This window comes from Salvelinus sp. IW2-2015, unplaced genomic scaffold (genome assembly GCF_002910315.2).
Source record: "Salvelinus sp. IW2-2015 unplaced genomic scaffold, ASM291031v2 Un_scaffold2323, whole genome shotgun sequence".
Lineage (NCBI taxonomy): Eukaryota > Metazoa > Chordata > Actinopteri > Salmoniformes > Salmonidae > Salvelinus > Salvelinus sp. IW2-2015.
This window is the reverse complement of record NW_019943648.1, coordinates 50,602-63,171: the sequence shown is the minus strand read 5'-3', so window position 1 is coordinate 63,171 and position 12,570 is coordinate 50,602. Positions and strand designations below refer to the sequence as shown.

The 12,570-nt window shown below is 39.0% G+C and overlaps 1 long non-coding RNA gene across 1 annotated transcript; it reads left to right on the top strand.

Moving 5' to 3' along the window:
* Window positions 1–6: 6 nt before the first annotated feature.
* LOC139025161 (uncharacterized) lies at window positions 7–10,242 on the top strand. Its single transcript, XR_011476618.1, has 3 exons — window positions 7–285; window positions 2,594–2,620; window positions 9,939–10,242. It is a non-coding gene; the product is annotated as an uncharacterized lncRNA (long non-coding RNA).
* The last annotated feature ends 2,328 nt before the right edge of the window (window positions 10,243–12,570 follow it).

Genomic DNA, 12,570 nt, shown 5'->3' with positions numbered 1-12,570 from the left:
ACCAAACGTAAATCTGAGATATGTTTGAATAATACATTTGTATTACTATGTAATGCATAAATTCATTCTCACTTATCATTTCACTGACTCGCAATGCTCTATTTCAGAAATCAGTTTGTGAAATGTCCCTTTTTTTTGTTCCAGCCAGCAAAAATTGTGGATTCCTATGAAAACTACGTCCCCACATTTCAGTTTTTATTAAACCTGTTGTTGAAGAAGTGAATCTTCTTCTGGAAGAAAATAAAGCTGATAAACTCGTATGGAACGGACTTATCTGGCTTCCAGGTAACAGAAATTCTAACTCAAATTCAATCAAATGAACTTGGATGGACCATGTGGACCCACCACATAACTAACACAAGATAGTTAATCAGTGTTGTTTACAGGGGGAGCAAATTACGCATAGTGGGAAGAACAAGTAAGGAGGTGGGCAGAGCCGAGCCGAGCTAGCGAGATCCTTTTGGCGCATTGTAGCATGTATTTGCACATTTCCGTCAGGGACCACCATCTCTGTTAAGTGTGTGTTTTGTGCACAAACTCAATTCAACCTTGAACTCCTTCAAAAACATTTATTTTACTTTGTCAATTAGTCAAATATATAAACGTAATGCACTGTGTTTGTAACAGATTTCGTTTTGGGGACAATAAACATTTATTGAGATCAGATATTTAAACAATGAGAAAATGTGCAGAATATCAGGCCAGTTTCACCTTGATCCACCGTCTCCCACTACCTACGACTGGACGTCCTCTCTCACATACCATATTGGTGGTGAGAACATTCTAAACGGATGCTTCAGCTTCATATCCCCTGTGACATGTCTGGGTTTCCCCTTCTGTCTGTATTCCCACAATATTTCATTAGGTTGTGGGAGCATTGTGTGGACATGACAAGATATGTTACCAAAACACAAAGACTGTCCAGTTAAAAACATTTGCCTGATTTTGCAAGAACGTTCCAGAACATATTTTTTTTACGTTCTTTAAAAATTCATAAAACATTTCTTTAGGTTCTGGGAACATATGACGCTTCCCAAAAACACTAATCTGTCAACCAACTCTGATCCGAATGTGCAAACCGGTGGCGGTCGGTTCCGTTTAAGATGAGGGAGAGCGAAACGTTTTGCAACAGAAACAGCAGAATGATCACCGGCCACACAGTTCACTTTCATAAGCAGCCATACAAACAGCATCATTGCATCTATGCGCTCTGTCCTCGCTACACACAGCCTACATCATTGTCACCATATTAGCTAACATCATAGTCAACATATTAGCTACTATAACTAAAGCGTTGGTAAACCCACAATCCAATCCATGTGTTCAATCATGCAATGCAGTGTACAGGAAGCAGTTTAGCAYTTACARCGGTGGGCCCTTGCAAGAGTTAAAGTGTTGGATAGCCTTAGCTAGCTAGCTAACATAAATAGCATTCCTCTCTGTTTGAGTTAAGTTCAACTATTTCCTTTCTTTCTCTGAGTCAACTACTCACCACAATTTATGCACTGCAGTACTAGATGCATTCTCTGATCCTTTGCTTGGATGAACAACATGTCAGTTCATGCTGCAAGAGCTCTGATAGGTTGGAGGACGTCCTCCGGAAGTCGTCAGAATTACTGTGTAAGTCTATGGAAGGGGGTGAGAACCATGAGACTCCTAGGTTTTGTCTTGAAGTCAATGTACCCAGAGGAGGACAGAAGCTAGCTGTAAGGATGATCCACACTTCTTTGAAAAATATTTATAGCAATCTATCAAGCTCACAAGCAACATACGATCGATCCTATTATTATGGTGGGAGATTATAACACGGTTTTAAGTACTTCAATGCACCGTAAAGGAAATCACACTACAAACTATCACCCTCATGCACTTAAGGAGATCACAACTATCATGGACACATTAGAACTAGTGGATATATGGATGCTTAAATACCCTTACTTAGTGAGATGTACATGGAGGAGGCTTAATCAAGCTAGTCGTCTTGATTACTTCCTTGTATCCTTTGCGCTGGCACCAAAAGTAAAAACACATTTGATTGGGAGCAGAATGCAGTCGGACCATAAAATAATTGGCATCCGCATTACTCTTACAGAATGTCCACGTGGACAAGAATATTGGAAATGTAATCAAAGCCTCCTGGATGGCAACCTGTTTTGAACTAAGACAAAGGATTTCATAACTGACTTTTTCCGACATAATCGGTACAACAGATCCCCTTATTGTATGGGACACTTTTTAAATTAGGTCATGCAATTCAATACTCATCTTTAAAACAAAAACTATTTTGGTCAAAAGAGTTCATATTAACAAAGGAAATAGAGAAAATTACAGTACAGATGTATAGCACTAAAAATGGTACCATTTGCAAACATTTCTAAAAACCAATTTTTGCTTTGTCATTATGGGGTATTGTTTGTAGATAGATGAGGTAAAAAACTAGAACAAGTCTGTAACATACTTTTTTTTAAAGTCAAGGGATCTGAATACCTTCCAAATGCACTGCGTATATACCCACTTTTTAATGATATTCATGGTCTGTCAAATGACAATTTGTTGAGGAGCATGTGTAATCAAGGTCTCTTTTTACCCACAGTTACACCACCAGGTGGCGCTACAGCAGGTAAATATTATTTCCTGTCTTCCCAAGAGATTTAATTATGTTGAGGAGAGTTCCCTCAATAGTCAATATTTTATACATTAACACAGTAATGTAGCTTTTTAGAATCCTAAAGATAGAAAGAAAACAGCATACTTAATGCTGAGTGACGTGTGCCCTTTTTCCTCTTCTAATTATGAATAGTGGTCGTTGCACCTCGACTCCTGTGGTATCGCCATCCACTCTCTTTCCTAATCAATACAATTATTAAAGGTAGACTCGCAAGATGGCATCATTACACGACAAAAGGGACTTGTTGTTTACATCACATCAACAAAAAGCAGAAATTCTGATCCGTCAGGACTGTTTAGTTATGTTTCATATTATTATTTCTGTTCCAGGCGACAAAAAATTTCATTTTCTGCTGCTTGACAATTCTGGAAGAGCTGGGCCGAGGGCAACCTGAAAAGAGATTCTAGTGGTGAACTGATAAGTGTGATGAATTTCCTTTCCATCTCAGTAGGGCCAGCTTGGAGGATGCTGATCAGGCTGTCATCAGGGATTAGATGGTACAGAGCTCTGTGATGAGGGAGCTGTGAAGATCACACTGGAGGTCCTGAGGAAGATGGGCCGGAACAACCTGGCTGAGGAGTTAAAGGGGAAGTTGACAAAAACGGTCTGAATGCCAGAATCTATCTGCAACATTAAAGCTGATTACCCCACCCAAAAAAATGGCAGCGTCAACCATCACATGATGATGAACAGTTAACGTTTGGGATTGTGTGCCAAAGAGTGAAAAGAATTAAGAAGCTTTTAAAATGCAAATAGTACTGTTTTACAAAAGACCTCACTGATGACAGTGGTTGACCTCTACAGGATCGGTGATCCCCCCCCCTCCCCCCCACCCCCGCAGACGTTGCGCTAACGTACGGTATGTCGATTAGCATTAGGTTGTAAGTAACAAGTACATTTCCCAGGATATAGACATATCTAATATTGGCAGAAAACTTTAATTCTTGTTAATCTAACTGCACTGTCCAATTTACAGTAGCTATTACAGTGAAAGAATACCATGCTAATGTTTGAGGAGAGTGCACAGTTATGAACTTGCAAATGTATTAATAAACCAATTAGGCACATTTGGGCAGTCTTGATACAACATTTTTAACAGAAATTCAATGGTTCATTGGATCAATCTAAAACTTTACACATACACTGCTGCCATCTAGTGGCCAAAATCTAAATTGCGCCTGGGCTGGAATAATAGATTATGGCTTTTCTCTTGCATTTCAAAGATGATGGTACAAAAATACGCATATTTTTTTTCTTTGTATTATCTTTTACCAGGTCTAATGTGTTATATTCTCCTACATTAATTCAATATTTCCAGAACTTCAAAGTGTTTCCTTTCAAATGGTATCAAGAATATGCATATCCTTGCTTCAGGTCCTGAGCAACAGGCAGTTAGATTTGGGTATGTCATTTTAGGTGAAAATTGAAAAAAAGATCCTTAAGATGTGTCAATGTGTGAAATGCCTACTTTGAAAGTTTTCTGGAAGCTGCGCTGTGCCATTTTCCCTACATTTCCACCCCCATGTCGGCCAACCTCTAGCAATTTGAGTTCCAGACAATGAGATTCAGCTAGCAATAATCAAACACAGCAGAAAGAGAGAGAGAGCAATGAAGTGGGGCACATATCTGCACATATGTGAGGTATTATGACATTTTTGGGGACCACTTTTGGCCCTGGSGCCTACTTTCAGAACTACTGGCTGAAAAGTATACAAAAGTACCGGAGAATCCCATGAACTGTCTTGAATGAGCCTCATGTCTCAGGTGGTCACTGCTCAGGGACTGCTTTTTAATGGTCAAATAAGGGACATATGTTTTATATCATTGTATATACAGTTGAAGTCGGAAGTTTACATGCACCCAGGCCAAATACATTTAAACTCAGTTTTTCACAATTCCTGACAATTCCCTGTCTTTGGTCAGTTAGGATCACCACTTACTTTTAAGAATGTGAAATGTCAGAATAATAGTGTAGAGAGAGATTTTTTTCAGCTTTTATTTCTTTCATCACATTCCCAGTGGGTCAGAAGATTACATACACTCAATTAGTATTTGGTAGCATTGCCTTTAAATTGTTTAACTTGGGTCAAACGTTTCGGGTAGCCTTCCACAAGCTTCCCACAATAAGTTGGGTGAATTTTGGCCCATTCCTCCTGACAGAGCTGGTTTAACTGAGTCATTGTCCATTTGGAAGACCCATTTGCGACCAAGCTTTAACTTCCTGACTGATGTCTTGAGATGTTGCTTCAATATACCCACATAATTAGGGTGGATTAAAATGAACAACAGTGATAGAGCTAAGAGTTAATAGATTGGTTTGTCTAGAATCAAATATGGCATCGGCCACTAAATGTGGTTCCCTCCACTAACTTAGAGCACATTGGGGCCATCCATCGTCGTTAAATAGCCCTGGGCCAACCACAGGTGAAGACCCTCAACAACTAACCGAAGTAGTGGGCGAATAATTAACACAGCAACAGTTGTAAGACATACCTGAAAACAAGAGTGACACAGCCACGTGCGCCCTAGTTATTTGTGCTCATACGTGTCTAAAAGTCGAGAGTCGCATCAAAACATAAATGGAAAAGACACAACCAACTAGTCATACAATCTTGGAGCATAGATTTCGATTGGTACACCAACTTGAACAATCCTTAACTAGTGGTTAAAGCATTTCTGACCATGATAAGGAACCGGAGGGAGTCAGAATGAGAGGCTGTCTGCATCTTAAATTGCCAGAGTGTCCTAGGGGTGATGTCCGGGAGGGCCCGTGACAGCTGACAGTGTCACGTCGCAAATTATAGCGCATGTAACTAAATACTTTTTGATTTTTAGGCTATAGCTAGCCAACTACCATCTAAATCTTGATCTGCATGAGTATGAGCTGAACAAGAGTGGGCGCCCGCCTATTGATTTTGTTACGTCACTCTCACTCAAACTGCAAACATTTCTCTCCACATAATCTGGACAAATGTTTAAGAATTGCAGCAAAACTTGCTTAATAGTAAAAACATTTTTCTCTTATCCCCCATTGCAAATGTGTAGAATTGTAGCCAACCTTGCTTTAAACTACAAACATTTTCCTCTACGCCCATTGCAAATTGTGGTAAGAAAATTGCAATTAACTCTACAGCTTCTACCTCGGTCGGCATGCGAGCTGCTGGTTGTCTAGCGAGAGAAGGACGGCCTCCACTGTGATAAGTACCTACCGGCAATAAGATTTCTGTGTGTTTTCATGCTTTAAGACTTTCGCTAAACAAGAATTACTCGATCATTTGTTGCATAACTTGTTTGTCATTGTAGTAGTAACCTATATTCAGAGAACGCTCAGAAATGTTATCTTTCTTCAGGTGGTGGATAATGACTTCCTGTCTGGTAGCCCATGTGACTGAATCGATGACATCATTGAGTTTTCCTCCCCTCCCATTAGAGATAAAGACACAAACATGTCATAATAGATCATGGAAAATTTTCTGCTTATGGTGAATGTTCACAGATGAGGAACTCCCATCCCCCATACTTGCACTGTGTTGTTATTACTACCAACACTTGGCAAAGGTCCATCCTGAATGTGTTGTTGCTCCCCAGTAATGTTGTAGAAAAGAGTGACTGAACCCTAACCCTAAAAAAAAACACTTCTATCTGAACATGGAAATTCAAGTCAAATACACATTGGGGAATGTAATACTGTTTAAAAGCATAACGGCAAAAAAAATGAGGAGAGTTGCAGCGACATGTTTGACTGAAATACATATTTTCACATTATTTAGTAGTTTGTTCATTATTTATCACATTATTTATTCTTGAGGTTTCAGATATTGTTTTAACTTACTTCCCTGCAAATCATTTAAATAATCAAGTTGCATTTTTATTCCTATTGACGCACAATTTAACTGTATATTTTGGTCCTTTAAGGTGCGGGAGTAATTGAAAGGGATGGAATAAGAGAAATCTAAACAACTTCTCCTGTGTACACTTACCCAAAGAAGCAAAGAATACACACTCTCCACTAAACCCTGCAGATGCACAATCCAATCATACCAAACGTAATCTGATATGTTGAATAATAATTTGTTATTAACTATGTAATGCATAATTTCATTCTCACTTATCATTACTGACTCGCATGTCTCTATTGTATGAATCTAGATTTGTGCAATGTCCCTTTTTGTGCATTCCAGCGCGCAAAATTGTGTAGTATCCTCTATTGAGAAAACTACGTCCCCACTATTTCAGTTGTTTATAAACCTGTTTGTTGGAATGACGAATCTTCTACTGGAAGAAATAACAGCTGATAAACTCGATGGAACGGACTTATCTGCTTCCAGGTAACAAAATTCTAACTCAAATTTCAATCAAATGAACTTGGGATGGACCATTGTGGACCCAATGGACACATAACTTAACACAAGATAGTTAATCAGGTGTTGTTTACAGGGGGAGCAAATTACGCATAGTGGAAGAAACAAGTAAGGAGGAGTGGGAGAGCCGAGCCGAGCTACGATGATCTTTTTGGCGCATTGTACGCATGTATTTGCAACAATTTCCGGTCAGGACCACCATCTCTGTTAAAGTGCTGTGGTCATTGTGCAAACAAACTCAATTTCAACCTGAATCCTTCAAAAAACATTTATTTTTAGCATTGGTGTCAACTTAGTAAATAGTATAAAACGCTTAACTCGTATCATATTGATATGTTGTGTTAACAGATTTTCGTTTTGGGGACAATAAAAATTTCTTGAGAATCAGATATTTACAACAATGGAAAATGGTGCAGAATATCAGGCCAGTTTCACACCTTAGACCACCACCGTCTCCACTACCTACGGCACGGTAGTTCAGTGCTCCTCTCTACTACCATATTGGTGGGAGAAATTCTAAACGGATGCTTCAGCTCATATCGCCTGTGACATGTCTGGGTTTCCCTTCTGTTGTATTTCCCACAATATTTCATTAGTTGCTGGGAAGCATTCGTAGTGGACCATGACAAGATATGTTACCAAAACAAAAAACTGTCCAGTTAAAAACATTTGCCTGAATTTGCAAAGAACGTTCGCCAGAAACATATTTTTTTTAACGTTCTGTAAAATCAATAAAACATTTCTTTAGGTTCTGGACATATGACGCTTCCCAGAACACTAAATTATTGTCCAACAACTTGATCCGAATGTTGCAAACCGGTGGCGGTCGGTTCGTTTAAGATAGGGAGAGCGCGAATACGTTTTGCAACAGAAATCCAGCAGATGATCACCCGGCCACACAGTCACGTTCCATCAACATTCATAGCAGCCATACAAACAGCATCATTGCTCTAGCGCTCATTCCTCCTTCTTTCAGATCAATTACGTTCTGCCTTGATTGGGAACCTTCAGTAAACAACATCAGCTGAAAAAAACAGAAAACACAAAAAAAAAAAAACTCTCCAACTAAAGCCAAACCTTCATACCATAACCGGCTTACACACAACACACCTGCTAACATCATATGTCACCATATTAGCTAACATATAGTCACAACATATTAGCTACTATAAACTAAAGCGTTGGAAACCCACAATCCATCCAATGTGTTCAATCATGCAATGCCAGTGTACAGGGAAGCAGTTTAGGCCAGTTACAAGCAAGCACAAAAAAAAGTATACGTGAAATGACCAGGTGTAGTCTAAAGAGTTAAAGTGGTTGGATAGCCTTAGCTAGCTAAGCTAAATAAGTAAGCATTCCCTCTTCTGTTTGAGTTAATTTCACTATTTCCTCCTTTTCCTTTCTCCTGAGTCAAATTACTCCCACAATTAGCACTGCAAGTACTGATGATTTCTCTAGATCTTTGCTTGGGATGAACACATGTTCAGTTCATGCTGCAAGAGCTCTGATAGGTTGGGAGGACGTCCTCCGGAAGTCGTCAGAATTACTGTGTAGTCTATGGAAGGGTGTGCAGAACCATGAAGACTCCGTGTTTTGTCTTGAACAATGTACCAGAGGGAGGGAACAGCAAGCGTGTAAGGTGATGCACACTTCTTTGAAAAATATTATAAGGCAATCTATCAAGCTCACTAAGCAACATGAGATCGAAGTCCTATTATTTATGTGGGAGATTATAAACGGTTTTAAGTAACTCAAATGCACGTAAGAAATCACACTACAAACTATCACCCTCAGCACTTAAGGAGATCCACAACTCATGGACACATTAGATACTAGGTGGATAATATGGATGCTTAAATACCTTACTTAGTGAGATGACGGAGGGGCTTAATCAAGCTAGTCTGTCTGAATTACTTCCTTGTATCTTGCGCTGGCACAAAAGTAAAAACACATTTTGATTGGGAGCAGAATGAGTGACACCATAAAATAATTGCAATCCGCATTACTCTTAGAATGTCACGTGGACAAGATATTGGAAATGTAATCAAGCCTCCTTGATGGCACCTGTTTTTGAATAAAGACAAAGGATTTATAACTGACTTTTTCCGACATAATCCGGTAACAAGATTCCCTTATGTTGGACTTTTAATTAGGTCATAGCAATTCAATACTCATCTTTAAAACAACAACATTTTGGTAAAGAGTTATATTAAACAAAGAAATAGAGAAAATACAGTACAGATGTATAGCACTAAAATGGTTACATTTGCAAACATTTCTAAACCAATTTTTTGTTTGGTCATTATGGGGTAATGTTTGTAGATAGGATGAGTAGAAAACTAGAACAAGTCTGTACATGATTTTTTTTAAAGTCAAGGGATCTGAATATTCCCAAATGCACCTGCGTATATACCCCACTTTTTAATGATTTCATGTCCTGTCAATGACAATTTGTTGAGGAGCATGTGTAAATTCAAGGTCTTTTTACCACCACAGTTACCCACCAGGTGGCCGCTACAGCAGGTAAATATTATTTCCTGTCTTCCCAAGCAGATTTAATTATGTTATGAGAGAGTTCACCTACATAGTCAATATTTACAGTTAACACAGTAATGTAGCTCTTTTTAGAATCCTAAAGATAGAAAGAAAACGGTACTTAATGCATGAGTGTGTGCCCTTTTTCTTTCAATTATGAAATAGTTGGTCGGTTGCACACCTCGTCTCTGTGGTAATCGCCATCCACTTCTTTCCTAATTCAGATTACAATTAATTAAAGTAGACTCAGCAAGATGGCACATTACAACACAAAGGCAGGGACTTGTTGTTTCATACATCAACAAAAAGAGAATTCTGATACCCGTCAGGCGACCTGGTTTAGTTATGTTCATATTATTATCGTCTGTTCCCAGAGGCAAAAAATTTTCATTTTCTGCTGCTTGACATTCTGGAAGAGCTGGGCCGAGGCGGAACCTGAAAGATTCTAGTGGACACTTGATTAAGAGTGTTGATCGAATTCCTTCCATCTCAGAGGGCCAGCTTGGAAGGATAGCTGATAGTGCTGGTTCACTCAGTGGATTAGGATGGTACAGAGCTCTAGTGATGAGGGAGCTGTGAAAGATCACACTGGAGGTCCTGAGGAAAGATGGGAGCCGGAACAACTGGCTGAGGAGTTAAAGGGGAAACAGGTTTGACAAATACAGGTCTGAGATGCCAATAAGGATTATTTAGGGCAGATATTAAAGCCTGATCTGACAAGAAGAACGTCAGTCCTCCAACCATTAGTTCTTCTATTCCCTACGCACCATTCTTTTGTTCGTCAACTAAGAAGTGAATTCCCAAAAAAATGGCAGAACCTCTCCGGAGACAAATCAATTCGGATAAGTGAACAGGCACAAAACTAATGGTGGCATTTGGACGGCTGCTGCCACTAATGGAGTGGATTTAGGTTGCCAGTTCGTGAGAAAAGAAATTTAAAGAGGATTTAATTTTAAAATTTTGCAAATAATAGTAGTAACTTGTTTACAAATAGACCCAACTGCGTCGAACATGTGGGTTATGTGTTCACACTTCTAAACAGGATCGGGGTCCGCTCCCGCAGGACGGTCGCTAACAGCTTTTTAACATAATCCAGTATTAGGCTTTAATTTGATTAGCATTGGATTCTTGATGTATATGTAATCAATTACACCCACATTTCCATCAAGGATAAAGTAGACAATATCACATTATTGGCAGAAAACATAAATTCTTAGTTAGATGATTTGTTCTAAACTTGCAACATTGCTTGTGCACTTTGGAGATTCCAAATGTTACACAGGTTAGTGCGAATAACAAGAGAGGTAATAGAATCAAGCCAAATGCTTGAATGTAAGGAAGTTCCATGTTTTGGAGGGAGGTGCACAGTTATGGAAACTTGCAAATGTATTAAAGCCAAATATAGGGCCAATTCGCACTTTGGGCACGTCTTGATACAACATTTTTACATCATATAGAATAAATATACACTATGTTTCATATGGATCAATGTAGCCAAGCTTCTAAATACTCTGATAATTCTTGAGTTCACGGAAACTTGGGGACTGTGAAAAGGACCATACCAGGCTTGGGGCCTAGTGTCTGGTGGGATAATTCAGTGTGTGTGTCAGTAGGCTGTTGTGGTCTAAGTTGACGTTTGTAGAAAACTTTGATAATTGACTTTTAGATCAATTGTAGCAGCCTGGATTAAGGACGGAACAGTAGAAGAAAGATACTAATATAGAGTGATTTAATACAATTGAGGCTAAAGTATCTTTTATCATTTTCTTCTGGGCATTTTCAAAGGAGGATGGGTACAAAAATATGAATTCTCGCAGTTATTTTTTTTGGCTTTTGCTCTTTGTAATTTTGTCTTTGTAATTAATAGTAATCCTTTTAAACATCACCAGCTGGAGTGTCCTATGACAATTATGTTATATACGTCTCCTTACATTATTTCAATTATTTCCAGGAACTTCAAAGGTGGTTTTCTTTCGCCACAAAATGTAATCAAGAATATGCTATCCTGCTTGTCAGGGTCCTGGAGCAACAGGCATTAGATTCTGGGTATGTCATTGTATAGGGAAATTAAAAAAAGATCACTTAAGATGGTCAATGATGTGAAATGCCTACTTTGAAAGATTTTCTGGAAGCTGCGCTGTGCCATATTTCCCTCACATTTGCCACACCCCCATGGTCGGCCAACCTCTAGCAATTTGAGCGCTGATTGAAGCATGTATGATTCAGCTTAGCAAAATCAAACACAGCAAGAAGAGAGGAGTTAGTACGCAATATGAAGTGGGGCACATGTACTCTGCAAATCGCTGAGTATTTATGACATTTTGGGGAACCACAATTGTTGGCCAACTGAGAGCGCCACTCTTAGCAATGAACTAACTGGCTGAAAGAAAGTTATAACAAAAAGTACCGTTCAGTCTTAGTGGAGAATCCAGTTGAAACTGTTCTTGCAATGAGACCTCATGTCTCGTCAGGTGGTCACTCGGCTCAACAGGGACATGCTTTTAGATGGTCAGAATAAGCTGACATATTTTTATAAAATCTTGGTAAATAAAATGATTACAAGTTCGAAGGTACGGGAAGTTACATGCACCCGGCCAAAATTACATTTAAACTCCAGTTTTTCACAATTCCTGACAATTCCCGTCTTTGGTCAATTGAATCACCACTTACTTTTAGAATGTGGAAATGCAGAATAATAGTGTAGAGAGAGATTTTTTTCAGCTTTTATTTCTTTCATCACATTCCCAGTGGGTCAGAAGATTACATACACTCAATTAGTATTTGGTAGCATTGCCTTTAAATTGTTTAACTTGGGTCAAACGTTTCGGGTAGCTCTCCACAAAGCTTCCCACAATAATTGGTGAATTTGGCCCATTCCTCTCTGACAGAGCTGGTTTAACTGAGTCATTGTCCATTTGGAAGACCCATTTGCGACCAGCTTTACACTTCTGACTGATGTCTTGAGATGTTGCTTCAATATACCCACATAATTTTCCTCCCTCATGA